The sequence below is a fragment of the Notolepis coatsorum genome (assembly GCF_963971535.1).
Source record: "Notolepis coatsorum genome assembly, chromosome: 4".
In the NCBI taxonomy this organism is placed as follows: Eukaryota; Metazoa; Chordata; class Actinopteri; order Aulopiformes; family Paralepididae; genus Notolepis; species Notolepis coatsorum.
The window spans coordinates 46,627,567-46,645,309 of record NC_140168.1 but is presented as its reverse complement, the minus strand read 5'-3'; the positions used below and the strand labels follow the sequence as shown (position 1 = coordinate 46,645,309).

The window sequence follows — 17,743 nt, the reverse complement described above, 5'->3', positions numbered from 1 at the left end:
TTGGAGGTGGGCTTCCCACTCTCTTTTTTTTTGATCCACTTTTTTTCTCCCATTTTCTATTTTTCTCCCATCCCAATTTCGTATCGTCCAACTCAACCCTCCCCTGTCTCGAACGCTGTTTCATGCCTCCCACAAGCCGGCTGCAATGTGGACGAAGCCATACATAGCACGAGTCCCCTCCGATACTCGAGGTAGCAGCCGTCGCATCTTTTCACCTGCGCAGCGCGATCTTTCAGCGTCAGGGGTCTGCGCTTTGGAGGGACGCCACCCCCATCGCTTCTTGATTCTACTGCGCAGGCGCACCAACCGACCTGTAGGAGTCGATGTCCACAACGTCCAATCCCCACCCATCAGTTTCCCTCCCCCTAATACTGCCAATTGTATTAGTACGGACGACCAGCCAAACTGAAACCAATGTGGAGCGCTGGGTTCGAACCCAGCGTCTCCAGCATTGGAGGTGAGTGCCTTGCCCACTGCACCACCTAGTTGCCCCTGGGCTTCCCACTTTCCAAGACATTTACAACAAGCGTTGCAGGGGTAAGGCTAAGAGAAGACTCTAGTCACCCAAAGAACTGCCTCTTTGAACTGCTGCGGTCAGGCAAGCGATACCGGAGTATCATGGCCAGTACAGATAGACTCAGAAGGAGCTTCTCTCCCCAGGCCATCAGGTTGCTCAACAACAATAACACTATGTAACAACCATCAAATACACTCACAGCACACACATCCACACGTACACACTCACTTTAAATAAACAACTCACTGTAGCACCCACTTTACCCACTTTAGACACTTTAACACACTTTATATTTATTGGTAAAGAGATTTGCACTACAATTCATACCTCATTGCACCTTACCCTAAGTTGTACCTCATCCCATTTCTGCATTGTACTGTATACTGTATTGTATTGTAACTCAGTTAAAAAAAATCTACGTCTGTATTGTATATTGTATATATGTATATTGATGAACACTTTTGTTTACACTTTGTTTACATACTTTTGACTTTCTATTTTCTATTTTATCTATTTTTATCTAGCACACTCTCAGAAGCATAACGGAAAAAAGCATTTCATATAAAAGTATTCTGTATTTTTGTATGACAACTAATAAAGAAACTAACTAAACTAACTATCTATGGTCAGCTTAGTCGTATAATACAAATAATAAAAGGGTAAGAGAAATCCACCAAATATTAGCAACACACTTGGGGTGTAGGACTAGATTAATTTATTTCATGGTATCTAAAATATCTATATGGATGGATGGATGGATGGATGGATGGATGGATGGATGGATGGATGGATGGATGGATGGATGGGTAGATGGACAGACGGACGGGTGGATAGATTAATAGAAAGAAGAGTGGATGGAGAGATAGATGGATGGATGGATGATTGGATACTAGACGTATGGAAGATTGGATACGCGTGTGGATGGCTGATGATGTCAAATGAACAAAAGGACATTGGAGTGATGGATGTGGTGTGTGCTGAACAGACAGATAGGTAAGGCCTAGTAAAATAATAACGGAAAACAGCCAGTTCGAGTTTGAGTACATTTAATCCACTGCATAGGAAGGTGTCTTCTCTGCCACGTTGTTCAAAATGTACCACAAGAGAATGGTACATTCCGGGGTGTGAGAGTTTGCCTCTCTGTAATTGTCTAGAAGCTGACTAAGGCTTGACTAAGGCACCAGCACAGATATTTCTCCCCTCACTATAATGATCTTTAGTGACCGGCCGTGTTTGAGACGCACCACTAGCACACTGCTGCTGCACATCACACTACTGAGGGTAATATATATTGCATTTTTGTTGGAACATACATATATTGGCTGGTTTTGCAACATACTGATCTGTGGGGAAACAAGCCAAACCCACTGCGCTGTTTTATTTTTAACTGCATCTGCATTTCTGTTCATTCCTCCCAGGTTGGTCTTCTTCCCTGCCAGGTTGTTCTGTATTCTCTGCACACATGTAAAAATAGACACTTGAGCTCTCTCTCTCTTTCTCTCTCTCTCCCTCTCTCTACCTGTCTCTCCTTCACTTCGGTCCCTCTCTCTTTCCCTCCTGCTCTTTCTCTCTTTCTCCTCTTTCTCTGCTCTCTCTCTTCACCCCCCTCTCTCTCTACAGGATGTCTATTGTGAGCATCATTGCCAGGGAGATCTTGGACTCCAGAGGGAACCCCACGGTGGAGGTGGACCTGCGCACAGAGAAAGGTGAACCGTGACATGCCTGTCCACAAACATCAGTGTCTCCCTACATGCAGGAGGGAAAGAAAGAAAAAATATATATTTAAGTCCACCTCACATTATCTATACATCACTGGGAAAAAGTGCACCAGTCTTGTTATAGGAGTACTGCATTCCATTATCAATACACAAAATTGTTTCTGTGAGCCAGTGACCTTCATTTGACCTCTGTCCAAATTATCTCTCTGTGAGGAGGGAGATGGAGGTTTAATCCCACCTTTACATCTGCAGTATGTAATACCATACAATAATACCATACAGTAAAACCCAACAACATACAATAATACTGTACAGTAATACCATATTCTAGAATGTCCAGCATTCTCTGTGATAATCTTAGAAAACGATTCCTTTCTTGCCAACCGTATTGCTTTGTGCATGGCTTCTTTAAATATATCACACATATTAGTTGTCCTCCATTTTCATTCAGCTACCTGACAGATTGTTTAACCACGAGGAGTCAGTTGACTTATTTTTAACCTTCAGTGGAGCAACAACATCTAGACTAAATGTTAAGGTGTACAATAACACCATGTAATAATGCCATATCCTATATGCAGTGCATGCTATACAATCTGAGAGGTGTTCGCTATTCCTGCAGGCCATATTAAAGCTACCATCTCACCATAGCATTTAATCATAGTTTCTCACCGGACACATGCCCTTAAGATTTGAACAGTATGTGTGTTTATAGTTATCATTGTGGTGGTAACAAAGACATTTTGAATTTGTATTATTATAGATATGTCAGTGGAGTTGTGTTACAAGTTTATTTCCTGTCGCAGTGGTAGAATTCTAAGAAGAGGATGGGTCAGTGCTAGACAGTTGTGATTGGAGGATCACAAAAAGAGGGCGGGGCTTGAGATAGGCGACAGTGGATCAGGAGGTAGAGTGGTCATCTGGTAATCCCGTTTAATTCCCGGTTCGATTCCCGCTCCTCCCGGGCAGCATGTCGAAGTGTCCTTGAGCAAGGCACTTAACCTGTTAATCTGTAGACCGTTTTTGCCTAAAGGTACATGCCTGGGTAAATGGAAGATTGCTCCACTTCTGCAAGGTCAATTTGCATGTTCTTGGTATCTAGGAACATCTATGGACCTGGGGGTATGTATTTCCAGTGTCAGAAATATTGTGTCTGTTACTAGGCTGAGTAAATTGTAATGAATAAATTAATTATGATTAATTATGATTTATGATTTTGATGATAAAAAATTGATACGTCTAGGAGAAAATGCTCACTGAGCTCATTCACCACCTTATTGAGATCATGTGTACAAAAAATCTAAGCAAATGAACCACAGGAAGATGATTAAACAGAAGGATTTGTAGATACAGTAATTAATGATAATCGACTTTAATTATAAATACATATTTGATCTTGAACTTGACCTTGACCTTATTATGGCCAATTTTACGGTAATTAGCATTTTCCGATACATCTTTATTTCCGATAAAACATATAAAACATCGGTGTAACTGAGGGGTACAATTCCCTGACTGTATTGATAAGTATGGTATCATTAAACCACTACCGCTTTATGTACTTTAATTACTGGCCATACAGTACACGATATCTAAGTATGATGAACACTTTCCCACATATGAAATCAGGTCCACACAAAGGTAATAGTCAAATATTTAATATATAGCAAAGGGTACATATAATAGTTACTTATTACATTTATGATTTGAATTGAATGCTCTTGTAAGGCAAATGAGTACTCGTAGGCAAATCAACACTGAATGTCCAATCTCTGGTTACACAGGAAGCAAGTATACAACCTGGCTTTTAGGGAATTATAGCGATGGTCACTTAATGATTATAGCTGGATAATATACTGAAGGGGTCCCGCCGGTTGTAAGCCAGTAGGGGGGGCAGGAGAGCCGTCGGCTGTATCCCGTCTGGTCAACGATTTCTAGGGAGAGTCCAGGTACAGAACACAGTGCCCGTAGAACCTTGATCCACAGATGAATACACTTGGGCTCTCTTGTAGACGATAGCTGTAGCTGTAGCTTTAGGTCCACAACGAAGAAGAAGCGAGGCGACCTCAGTCTGGTCTGAGCGCCGTCTCACCTTGGCTCCTCTCGGGGTAAATCCAACACTCACCGGTGTTGGCGATTATCCGCTCCACAAATCAAAGCACCAAAGCAAATAGATATTCCATGCCGTATAGGGCTCAGCAGTCGTCGGGGTAGGTAATCCAATGTGCAGGTCCACTCGTCCTCGCCCAGAACTCCTCGGATGAAAGCACCACGCGTGGTCTGCCCAACCTGGTTAAGACTCTAGATAACGCGAGGAAACGATGGGGGTGCTGCTCACTTTAGAACTCTAACCGAACGATGCACCATACATAATAGACTATTATTACTTAATAGAAATACGGTGCCAAACTCTAGCAATTCAGCTATTAATTCGCACGAGGTCTCACTGCTATTCTAAGGCCAAACAGGCCGTACTACACCGCACGCGGTATCGTGGGGTGAGGCTTCACGTCTTGTTACTTAGTTGGGTAGAAGGGTAAAGGACTAAGAGGAATTCTACATTTCTTGCGCCATATTTATATGCACAGTGGACAAGTAGTGCCGCTCTGCTTTCGGTAGCCGTATTCCTGCGCGGAGCTGAGGCTAGTAAGGGCATGTCTCGTCGGTACCTTTGAACTTGAACGCCAGGGGCTTGTCCCTGGCGCCTGGTCCTTTTGTCCAATAAGAGAATGAACTATTATGGGCTGTAGTAGAATAAAGGGATATTCCGTGTACACGTACAAGGAATATACAAGGGATATCAAACGATATACAAATACTATTAAATATATATCCATAAATAAATATATATATTCGGTTCAATCTGATCCTTCACAACAATCGGTAAAAATGAAAATATACACTTTGACTACTGTTTTCGATAGGGTTATGGTCTTTACTCTTGGCTACAAAAAAATTATATTTAAAAACATTGACCTCTTAACATCCAAGGGCCCACATGTGGACGATTCTTTGCCGACCTCTAGTGGCTCTGGTGTGCATTTATTTTAATACATTATATGGATAGAATTAAAGCCCTATTTGTTGCCTGTCGATTGCCCTTTCAGGTGACAAAATCCGTTCAGCGGTTCTCGAGTTACATGCTGATATGTGAGGCGTGCCCCAAAGTACGCAAAAGTACACATTACCACCCCCGACTCCCGGGGCTCTAGCTCCGTCAATCATTTGGCGATCTCGAAAATCTTTGCACAGGGTTGTAGCCAATGAGTGTGGCTTTCCAATGATATCCCATGATATGATAATTGGGCATCTAATACAGTCTCTATTGATCGATTTATGATAAAGAAAAGCAGGGTCCCCCTATAGGGGGACCTTAAGGCTTAACATAAGCCCTAATTGCTCCTGATGAGCAGGTTGGCACCTTGCATGGTCGCCTCCGCCGTCAGTGTGTGAATGTGTGAGTGAGTGGGTGAATGTGAGGCACAAAAATTGTAAAGTGCTTTGGATAAAAGCGCTATATATGCAGTCCATTTTCCATTTATAGGTAAATTATAAGAAGAGGAGGAGTCAGTGTTGTCATAGAAATGTTTGAAAATGGCTTCCCCATTACAGCTGGAAGACAAGTCATGTTGTAATAAGTCTGATGATTGGTGAGAGTGACAGTTTAATCTTGACCAATGGCGAGAGTGATGGTCTAATCTCGACCAATAAGTCACTGAATGACTTCCGTGAGAAGGTCGGGGCCCACTCTCTTCTTTAGAAGCCTAGTTGCGATAATAACGATAGTTAACCCTTTCACTGCCGCACTACCAAAACTGTTAACCCTTTCACTGTGGCGACACACAGAAGGTTAACCTTTTCACTGCCACACGACCGTCGGTTGTGTGATAGTAAAGGGTTAACCTTCTGTTGTGTGGCAGTGAAAGGGTTAACAGGAAATACAATGTAGTCCATTTAGAACATTTACGTTGTCAAGTAAGTAGAAATGACAATAAAAGAATATACCTGCAGGCATACCTTTGTAGACATTGGTCTACAGATTATGTGTACCAAGTTACATGCAGATTGGTGAAAATCTGTAGGAGGAGTAGCATTGTGTTTTTCACAGGAAAATTACATCATTGAGGGCGGTGAATTTGGCTTGAGCCAAGGAATTCAACAGGACTTAGTTTTTCAAAACCTGATGAAGTTGTGCACGGGGCATTATACTGTAGTAATGAATCACTACATGGACAGGGCGAGATTCGAACTCTGGACCTATACTGTTTTGTAGCTGAACTAAGCCTCATCTGGTGAATTGAGTCGACCCTGTGGCATCTCAGCCTTCGCAGTTGCTTCTTCTTTGTTGAGTGAGAGGGAGGCTGTCGTCATTTAAATTGGAATAGGGCGAAAAGTATACATAGCATGGCTTAACTATTTGCAGCTTCAGAATCCAGACAAGCATGCGAACATTTTGAAGTGTAATATGTAGGGCTGTCCCCGACTAAGGATTTGGATGGTCGACTATGATTGGACGAAATTTGCTGTTAGTCGACTAAAATTAGTGTGTTCATTAGATGGGTGAAATCCTCTTTCAGTGCCTCTGTACCTGTTTTCTTAGGCAGTTAGCCTCTGGTATGCGTGCCATTAGCGTTAGCTAATATATTTTTTTATAAATATTTTCTTTATTTTTTGTATTTTTTTTTCTTTTCGACTAAGAGGTTGGCAGTCGACTACGGCTCCTTTCGACCGATTAGTCGACTATTCGACTAATAGGGGTCAGCCCTAGTAATATGCCTTCCTCTGAGTTAGAAACACAACATTGATTCTGTAATTTTCTGCTTCAAGTTAGAGCGTGGCTCCGGGCGGAGTTCAACCTGTCACACGGTGAAAAATATACACCAGAGTGTAGTTCTTATTTTATTTTACGAATCCCAAGAGTCATGTGAACGTTTTTATATATACTCAAGTTGTGAAATTGGAAGAGAATGGTGAAATTTTTCCAAAATGCAGCTCTCCCCACTCTAAAATTGGTGAAATTGTGCAGAAGACCAAAAGTGTACCTTGCATGCGCAATCCAAAAATAATATGAACTCTGCATGAGCCAGGGAATCCATTGCTACAAGAATTTAGAAAATCAAAAGTTCAAAAGTTACAGGCATAAACACGTTGGTGGTGCTAGAGTGCATGATTTGTCAACATGCCACTTTGTGACTTTGAGATCACGTGAGGGTCCCTAAACAGTCTGCCAAATATGGTTTAGATACATTAAAGCATTTCTGAGACAACATGACTCAACTTCCTGTTTGGCGGCTTTGTCACCAAATTCAATTGGCTGTCAAAAGCGAATGCATTGCAAAATCAAAAACATAAATCATACCTGTGTAGACATTGGTCTACAGATTATGTCTACCACGTTTTGTGCAGATTGGGGGAAATCTGTAGGAGGAGTAATAATAATAATAATAATAATAATAATACATTCGATTTATAATGCACTCTATATCTGGAAAAAATATTTGGCGTCACTCCAATAGGGCGGCACATGACGTCATAGGGTGCATTGAACTCGGCTTGAGCCAAGGATTCCAACCTTGTTTTTTAAAATCTGACTCACGCTTCAAAAGTTGTGTGCATAAATGCACCTCCAACTTGACACGTTGGTGGCGCTAGAGTGTTGGAGCTGGTGACTTGGTGACAGGGGTCAGTGGACTGTCACGAATCAGTCTGCCAATTCCCATAACTTTCTGCCATACGTTGGGCTGCCATAGACTCCAATGGCAGAAGAATAATAAGAAATGGTACAATCCCTCAAGGTGGCTTACGCAGCTTCGCTGCTTGGCTCCCAATGATACAAATATCAGAATAGAGGTAAAGAACCAGAGAAATATTAATAAAAACAATACACAGTGAAAAAGGTGAGGGTCTGGTCAGTCGGACAGGTGAGACATATGTATACTCCAGTCCATACAGGGTTTAGTAGTTAAGAGTGAAACAGTTGTAACAGTTCTCAAGTTCTCCAGCCGTTAGTTTTCCAGGTATTGGCAGCAGTCCATGCCCAGTGCCCACGGTTGTGGAGCCTGATGCCTATTGGCAGGAAGGACTGGCCGAGGTGGTTTGTGGTGTGTCGAAGAGTGATGAGTATATGGCTGAATGTGCTCCTCATCTTGGCTAGCTCCTCATAGAGGGGGTGGGAGGGGTTTTCCAGTATAGCGTCCAGTTTCTTTCTCATTTTGGTACGAATCACCCCCCATATTCGACCACCTCTAGGTTGTCCAGTTCGACTCACATTACAGAGCTTGCCTTCCTCACCAGCTTGTGCAGTTTGTTAGTGTCTCTTGAATATATGTTACCCCCTCCAGCATACCATGGAAAAAAGAGGACGCTGGCTAAACACCTACAGACTGGTAAAATGACTGCAGCAGCCTATTGCACACGTTGAAGGACCTGAGTCTCCTCAGGAAGAACAGCCTTCCTGTAGAGGGCCATCGGTGTTGTCCTGCTCTGTCCCTTCCTGTAGAGGGCATCTGTGTTGTCCTGCTCTGTCCCTTCCTGTAGAGGGCCTCTGTGTTGTCCTGCTCTGTCCCTTTCTGTAGAGGGCCTCTGTGTTGTGCTGCTCGCGTGAATACTTTACCCAAGGCAGTTGTCCTTCCGCGTTCGGTTTGCTCGCCCTGATTGGCCTCTCAGCGCCCAATCGCGTTACTCCTAACGCTCGCTCCTAACTTTCAGAACTTCTCTCAGTTCCACAAGTCCATCACATCAACTACCTACCTGCATCAATATACTACTAACTATCAACTAACTCGCTACCGCCGTGCATCAATATACTAACTAACTAGCACATCAATGCACTAACTACTACCGCCGTGCATCAATATACTGCAGTGCTACCGCCGTGCATCAATATACTGCTACCGCCGTTTATGTCTAATAAACTAGACTAAATATAGCCTATAGAACAGATTTTTACAGACTAACGTTAATATAGAGATGAAAACAATACGTTATTTATATTGATGTGATGCCAATTGATATGAATAGCGCGTTACGTTAATATCTGAGATGAAAACACTACGTTATTTATATTGATGTGATGCCGATTGATATGAAGAGATGAAAACACCACGTTATTTATATTGATGTGATGCCGATTGATATGAATAGCGTGTTACGTTAATATCTGAGATGAAAACACTACGTTATTTATATTGATGTGATGCCGATTGATATGAATAGCGTGTTACGTTAATATCTGAGATGAAAACACTACGTTATTTATATTGATGTGATGCCGATTGATATGAATAGCGTGTTACGTTAATATCTGAGATGAAAACACTACGTTATTTTATTTTTCTTTTTATCCACTTTTTCTCCCATTTTCTATATTTTCTCCCATCCCAATTTCGTATCATCCAATTCAACCCTCCCCTGTCACGAACGCTGTTTCTTGCCTCCCACAAGCCGGCTGCAATGTGGACTAAGTCATACATAGCACAAGTCCCCTCCGGTACTTGAGGTAACAGCAGTCGCATCTTTTCACCTGCGCAGCTCGATCTCTCAGTGGCGAGGAGTGACGCGTGGGAGGCTCACGCTGCCCCCGACACTTCCTGATTCTACTGCGCAGGCGCACCAACCGACCTGTAGGAGTCGCTGTCCACTACGCCCGATCCCCACCCATCAGTTTCCCACCCCCTAATACGGCCAATGTGTATTAGTATGAACGACCAGCTAAACTGAAAGCAATGTGGAGCGCTGGGCTCGAACAGGCGAGCCCAGCGTCTCCGCATTCGTGGCGAGCGCCTTGCCCACTACGCCACGTAGCCGCCCCACACTACGTTATTTATATTGATGTGATGCCGATTGATATGAAGAATGAATGAATGAATGAATGAATGAAAACTTTATTTAACAGATTGCAGAATGGGTACAATACAGTACGGCTCAATACATACAATTGTTAAGGGGATGCAGACCTGAGAAAGACGTTTGTCTTGTTTCCATCAGGGTCCCCCATTTTCAATTCATATAGACATTTATGACATACATAACATACATGACATTTATGGCATAGGGACATATAGGTATTTAGTACTGATACATTTGTGACATAGGCGGTATTCAAATATACAGTACTGTTACCCCTAGATCCTGACAGAGTATATACATATGATGGGGAGGGGACTGTACATTAGGAGGGGGTGGGTGGGTGGGAGGGGAATATACATACGGCGGGGAGGGAATATATACATGCGGTGGGGAGGAGACTGTCTATTAGGAGGTGGTGGGGGTTTTGGGCATTTACGGTGGCCAGTTTCGAATTGCAGCCTCCCGTAGGTGCTCTTTAAGGGCGGTTTTGAATGTGGGCAGGGATTCACATTCCTTTACAGCTTTGGGTAGGGCGTTCCACATTGTTGTGGCATAATTGCGAAACGTGTTTAGTCCCTTGTTTGAGCCGAATCTGGGTTTAACATGATTTGTTGAGCTTCCTCTGGTGTAGTGGTTGTGGTATTCACTGACCTTTGGGAAGTATTTTGACATGTACATGGGCACCCCGGTCGTATAGTGTATCTTGTAGACCAGGCCCATTGCAAGTTGCTGTACTCTGTCGTCTACTCTAAGCCATCCTAGGTTGGCAAAGTGGGCAGGGGTGAGGTGGGTTCTGGGGTTCAGGTCAAGTAGTAGTCTGACCAGTTTGTTTTGTGATGTTTGTAATTTTGTTTTAAGCGCCTTTGAGGTGCTTTGGTACCATGAGGTGCACGCATAGTCATAGTACCCTTGAATGAGTGCTCCTGCCAGAGTCCTCAGGGTATTCTTGTTTACCAGAGAGGAGATCCGGTACAAGAATCTAGTTCGTTGGTTGACTTTTTTTATTACATTGGATGCCATTTTGTCACAGGAAAGATTTGCCTCTAGGATGGAACCCAGGTAGGTAATTTCGTCTTTCCTTGTGACAATATTGTCACCCACTGTAACTGAGAAGCCGTCGGTCTTGCTGAGTTTGTTATTTGAACCGAAGAGAATGGACTCTGTTTTGCCCATGTGTAATGATAGTTTGTTATCAGCGAGCCATATGCAGATTTTGCCTAGTTCCGTGCTGAGGGTTTTTTCAACCTGCAATTTGTTCTTGTCAGAGACCAGCAGGGCTGAGTCGTCCGCAAACAGGAACAAGTTGCAGTCACAGGCTGACGACATGTCATTTGCATAAATTAGGAAGAGTAGCGGTCCTAGTATGCTTCCTTGTGGAACACCACAGCTCACTGTGAGGGGGGGGGGATAGAGTACCGTTTACCTCTACCATCTGTTCTCTCCCCTCCAGGTAGGATTGCATCCAGCTCACTGATAGGCTATCAAAACCAATTGCTTTTAGCTTGTCCATTAGAATGGAGTGATTGACAGTGTCGAAGGCCTTTTGTAGGTCCAGCATGACCATGCCGCAGTATTTGCCAGCGTCCACCTCTTGTTTGATGTGGTCGTTCAAATAGAGGAGGCATGTGTCAGTGGAGTGGGACGTTCTGAAGCCAGATTGGAATTCGTAGATTAGGTTTTTTTCCGCCAGGTACTTTTCGACCTGTTCGTAGACTATTTTCTCCATGACTTTCGAGATGGAGGTAAGAATTGAAACAGGGCGGTAGTTGCCTGGGTCTAATTTGCTGCCCTTTTTGTGTAGAGGGGTCACTCTCGCAATTTTGAAGTCCTTGGGGACGTGCCCCTGTTTTATAGAGAGGTTTATTATGTGTGTGATGACTGGGGTGATGGCGGCTGCTGCGTCTCTGAGGAATTTGGAGGGGATGTTGTCATGGCCAGTGGCCTTGTTAGGTTGGAGGGCGCTCAATTTTTTGAGTACCTCATCGGTTGTTACCATTTCAAGTTTGAAGTCGTCTTTGTGGACCCCTAGGTTTTTGTAGTATGCTACTATGTGTTCTACCCCATAATGCCCTGAGTGGGAGGGTAGTTTGTTTACCAGTGTTGTGGCTATGTTTGTGAAGAAGATGTTTAAGTAATTGGCTACATCCAGCTTGTCTGTGATGAGCGTGTTGTCCGTCTTTATGTTTATGTTTGAGAATCTGGTTTTAAGTTTTTTACTGCAGCCTAGTTGATTATTGAGTAATTTCCAAAGTTCGCGGGGTTTGTTTTTGTTTTCCTCAGTTTTGTCGTTGATGAAATTTCTTTTTGCGGTTCTGATCATGGTGTTTACGTCATTTCTTAGTCTGTTTCTTTGGATTTTTAGTTCAACCACGTGGGCTTGGAGTTCACTGTTTGAGCTTTTGGAAAGCTTTGTCTGACTTTTATGAAGTTCAGAGCATTTTTTGTCTCTGGTTTTCATAGCGGCCAGTATTTCAGTGTGCATCCATGCCTCAGCGCGATTTTTAACCCTGGTGGTTCTTATCGGTGCCATGTTGTTGAGTATTGCTGTGAATTTGGTTTTGAATCCAAGCCATGTTTCTTCAACCTGTGTACCACTGAGCTCATCTGACCAGTCCAAGCTCCCCAGTTCTAGGTTAAAGGCCTCTCTAGAGTAAGTTTTGAGGTCTCTAGATGTGACTGTTTTGTGACAGCCGGCCTTCTGTTTTAGCTTTTTGCGGGTACAGAAAATCATATAATGATCACTTAACCCGCATGCTATCACCCCTTTACTGGAGATCATGGACTTGTCAGAGGTCAAAATGAGGTCAATGGTGGTTTGTGTCGAATCGCATACCCTTGTGGGTTGTGTGATTAGCTGGCTGAAACCGTGCAGGTCAGAAAATCTACTGAAGGCCTTGAAGACGGGTGCTGATTTACGCAGCATATCCGTGTTCCAGTCCCCAATAAGAATTTTTTCTACCCCCTCCACCCCAGCTAAACACCCATCAAGTGTGTCATAAAACCCACTCTGTTCTGGTGGTCTATAGATTGTGCCTACTAGTACCGGTTTCGCCCTGTCTAATAAGATTTCAATCCAAACAGTTTCAATTTCATCATGGTTAAGGTCAGTACGGTTGATGTATTTGGTATCCTTGTGTATATACACACAGACGCCACCTCCATACTGGTTCCTATCCCTCCTGACTATTGAGTAGTTTTCAATTTCAATCTCTGGATCCTGTACAGATGAGTCTAATTTTGTTTCTGTGAAACACAATATGTTAGCCTTACCGTTTAAAAACAACTGTTTGATTTCAGCCAGTTTCGGTCTCAGGCTATTTGTATTCAGATGAAATATGTGAAGTCCATTTTTGCTTGTAATAAGTTTGATGTCGTCACAGTTGAGGTAACTCTGTTCAATTGTGTCCTGTCCTGTGGTGGGGGGAGGGGGGGCGTTGTTGCTGTTTGTGCCGTGGGTGGGGAGGGGGGGGAGGGGTGATGCTTTGTCCTTTGCTGGTGTCTGTATTCCTTTGTGTGAAAGCCCGCGATGTGGGGGGGGGGCTGGTTGATTACAGATATGTCTGAATGTACTCCATTGTGGGGGAGGGGGGGTGCCTTTTGTCCTGGCCTCGGCCCGGGTAGACTTGCTGGCATGGCGGCCTTGGCGGGGCCAGCCAAGCTAACCGTCGGGTCCTTGGTGGTCTCGATGTCCCGCGCCGCTCTCCCTTTAGCCACTCGCCGAGTCCGCTGGGGCTTCTGTGAGGGTATGTCGCCGCTTGCTGGTCGGCTGGTGCAACTGCTGGCTGAAGCGTCAATTGCGTGGATGCTGTTGATCTCCGGCGCCGGTGTGAGGAGCGATGCCTCGCTGTTTTGTCCCCGCGACGTGCTGGGCGCCTCGGTTGTGAACCCCGGTTCCTTCCCTCTCGCTGTGGCCTCTCGTGGGTTCTTTTGCAGGGGTGGCAGAGGAGGAATGTTGCCGTTGATCATGTCGTTAGCCGCAGTATGTGTGGGTAACGACACATAAAAACACTACGTTATTTATATTGATGTGATGTTGATTGATATGAATAGCGAGTTATGTTAATATCTGAGATGAAAACACTACGTTATTTATATTGATGTGATGCCGATTGATATGAAGAGATGAAAACACTACGTTATTTATATTGATGTGATGCCGATTGATATGAATAGCGCGTTATGTTAATATAGAGAGATGAAAACACTAAGTTATTTATATTGATGTGATGTCGATTGATATGAAAACAATACGAGGAAATGGGCGAGGACTTGGGCTGTGGAACTGAAATTTTATTATATATTATATTTATTTTAGAAACAAATTAAAATACAGGTAGTTATTTTAGAAATCAGTAGCAGAGCTCCAGGCTGGAATCTATTTTGTATTGATATATATTTATGAAGGGAGGGGTTTCAAAAAGTGAAGGAGACTCAAACTCTTAGTGGAAACCATGCCAGTGGAGAAAACAAAAGTAAACATAAATAAATGTATGAATCAGTTTCATAATGAAATCTTCTGGTAAAGTTGCATTGTTTCTCTCTCTCTCTCTCTCTCTCTCTCTCTCTCTCTCCTCTCTCTCTCTCTCTCTCTCTCTCTCTCTCTCTCTCTCTCTCTCTCTCTCTCTCTCTCTCTCTCTCTCTCTCTCAGGTCTGTTCAGAGCTGCTGTACCCAGTGGAGCATCAACAGGAATCTATGAGGCTCTGGAGCTGAGAGATGGAGACAAAAGCCGCTATAAGGGCAAAGGTGTGTTGATGTCGTGTGTGTGTGAGTTGAGTGAGTGAGTGTGTGTGAGTGAGTGTGAGTGTTTTATTGCCAATATTTTTATCTTCTTTTTTTTATCTTTTTTATCTTCTCTCTCTCTCTCTCTCTCTCTCTCTCTCTCTCTCTCTCTCTCTCTCTCTCTCTCTCTCTCTCTCTCTCTCTCTCTCTCTCTCTCTCTCTCTCTCTCTCTCTCTCTCTCTCTCTCTCTCTCTCTCTCTCTCCCTCCCTCCCTCTAGGTGTGTTGAAGGCAGTGAGCCACATCAATGATACGTTGGGTCCTGCCCTCATAGCCTCGGTGAGTCACCGACACTTTAATGCTTCCTGTCGCCATTGCCCTTGTTTTTTTTAAAGGTCATTTTAGGCTTTTCTACTTTAGAAAGGGGGGGGGGGGCAATGTGACAGAGTCAAATTCCAACTTATAGTATTGTGAATACACACAGTATAAACCACTTTATCCACCAGCATGCCGCTGTTAACACTTTAAGTGCCGAAAGACGTGTTTAGGCGTCCTTCCCCGCCATGCTCAAGTTGCCGAAGACGCCGTAACTCGTCTTTGATATCAATATTTCAAAAATCTGTGATCGGATTCATATTTCCCATCCGCTGGCCTGAGACCCACCAAAAAGCCCCACTGAACCCTCTAGCGGTTCAAGAGCGCCATCTGGTGGCCGATCGGCGCAATCGCCAAACAGGAAGTTACTTGGACGATGTGCTGTTCACCCATATTACTTCCGGGCACTCTGTATAGGTCCCGGCACTCTAGCTCGTCACAATACCTAGCGATCCGTTGCCAATAACTCGATAAACAACATGATTTGGACGTATATACCATTATACAACCTGGAAATGGACCGGGTATTTCAACATCCCATAATAGGAAAATGTATACTCCACGCTCATCGCCCAACGGCGCGAGGAAGATACGGTAAGATTCAGCCTTATTTTTCAATGTCTTCTATACTAACTGATCTGATGAACATATGACCCACATTAGATGAATGGTATAACACTGCCCACGGAATTATAAACGCCCCCTCGGCCATCCGGTCAACATCAGATGACGTGTAGTAACTTCTAGAACCATGTCCAGTTGGAATTTTTTATATCGCGCCGATTGCCATCAAACTGTATTTCATCATCAATATAATGCATTTGGGGCTATAGATCACGTTCTGGAGAAAGCTGCAGAAAGAGATGAAAACATACTTATACTTTAGACCATACTTTAGTATGAATATGTGAATGAAAAAGTTTAATGTTGCTTCACCCTGAACATTACATATAGGACATTGAATGGGCCCTAATAATGGCAATCTAGCAATATAATCTAAAAAGTTATAGCCCTGCAAAGAAGGGGAACTTCTCCATAGACAAATAGAGCTGGCAACCCATGCATGGTCATGAATTTAACCTCCGGCAGTTAAAGTGTTAAAGGGAAACTCGAAACAATACTCTGGCTGAGTACAAACATGTCCACGTGGCAAGACAAGCCGGCTTCCTATTCAAACCCTTGTTTTCACAGCACCTAGCTTTGGGATGAGGGTGATGGCATTTTGATGACATATCTTCCCCTAAACATCTTTTAAAAATGTTTACTCCTTTTTTTTTATCTCAAAAAGGTAAAATGTTCCCTCCCAAAGCCATATAGTTCAGCTTTAATTTGAGGGAATTAATGAATTCATAAATTAATGTACAAATGAACAAACAAATTAAAGGGAAAAAAAATCTTCATAAAGAGAGCACGATCATCAGCGTATAAAAACATACTGCTTTTAAATCCTTAGTATACAATGAAAAAGAGAAGAGGACCCAGAACACTACCCTGTTGTACCCCAAATATAACATAATCAATGTGTATATGCGATAGTATATGCACAATCTCAGCTACCACTTTAGTTATAAATGATATAGTTTCCGCATTGGACAAAAAGAAACATTGTGCTGCCCTATTTATAGATTTATCCAAAGTGTTTGATACTGTTGATCATTCTCTTCTGTTGAATAGACTGTATAGTATTGGTTTTGATGAGATTTGCGGTTGGTTCCAGAGCTATTTATCAGGCAGAAACCAATTTGTGTGAAAGTGGGCAAAACCCAGTCAGAAATATTACCCATTGTTACGGCGGAGGCAGGTAGGTTCCAGTTGTGGGGCAATAAGTAGAAGCAGAGAAGGTTTTTACTCATTAAACGGTGGTTCTCTTTATTTGTAGAACTGTACACCTAGAGTAATTCCAACAGGTAGTAACACTGACGCAGGGCGTCTAGGAGAGAAAGATAATAATAATAACAATAATATGACAGCAACGTCCAGAGCCTGTGGTACCGCCGTGTACCGTACAGGAAAGTGAGAAGATCCGACAACTGGAAGCAGAAAGACAGGGGTTAACCTGTTAAGCTGTAAGCCGTATTTCGCCTAAAGGTACATGCCTAAGTAAATGGAAGATTGCTCCACTTCTGTCTGTTACTAGGCTGAGTAAATTGTAATGAAGAAAAGGAGAATATAAATTATGATTTATGATTTTTGCATATTTGATCATGTTAAATCTGCGGGGCACGATAAAATGCTCACTGAGCTCATTCACCACCTTATTGAGATCATGTGTACAAAAAATCTAAGCAAATGAACCGCGGGAAGATGATTAAACAGAAGGATTTGTAGATACAGTAATTAATGATAATCGATTTTAATTATAAATTCATATTTGACATTGAACTTGACCTTGACCTTATTATGGCCAAATCATACATTTATGGATAGGGAAAATGCTCCTCTTTCCAATGGCAGGGTTGAATCTGGATTTAGTCATTTCCTTGCGGTTTTTACGATAATTAGCATTATTCGATAAATTCGTATTTCCGATAAATCGTATAAAACATCGGTAAAAATGAAAATATACA

The 17,743-nt window shown here is 43.0% G+C and overlaps 1 pseudogene across 1 annotated transcript in view; it reads left to right on the top strand.

Annotated features, from left to right (window-relative positions):
- The first annotated feature begins 2,138 nt into the window (after positions 1-2,138).
- Positions 2,139-17,743, top strand: part of LOC311226505 (gamma-enolase-like) — an 87,339-nt pseudogene continuing 71,734 nt past the window's right edge. The window contains exons 1-3 of the transcript in view: positions 2,139-2,223; positions 14,732-14,827; positions 15,082-15,140. The product of the transcript in view is annotated as a gamma-enolase-like (transcript). The remainder of the gene's footprint in view (positions 2,224-14,731; positions 14,828-15,081; positions 15,141-17,743) is intronic.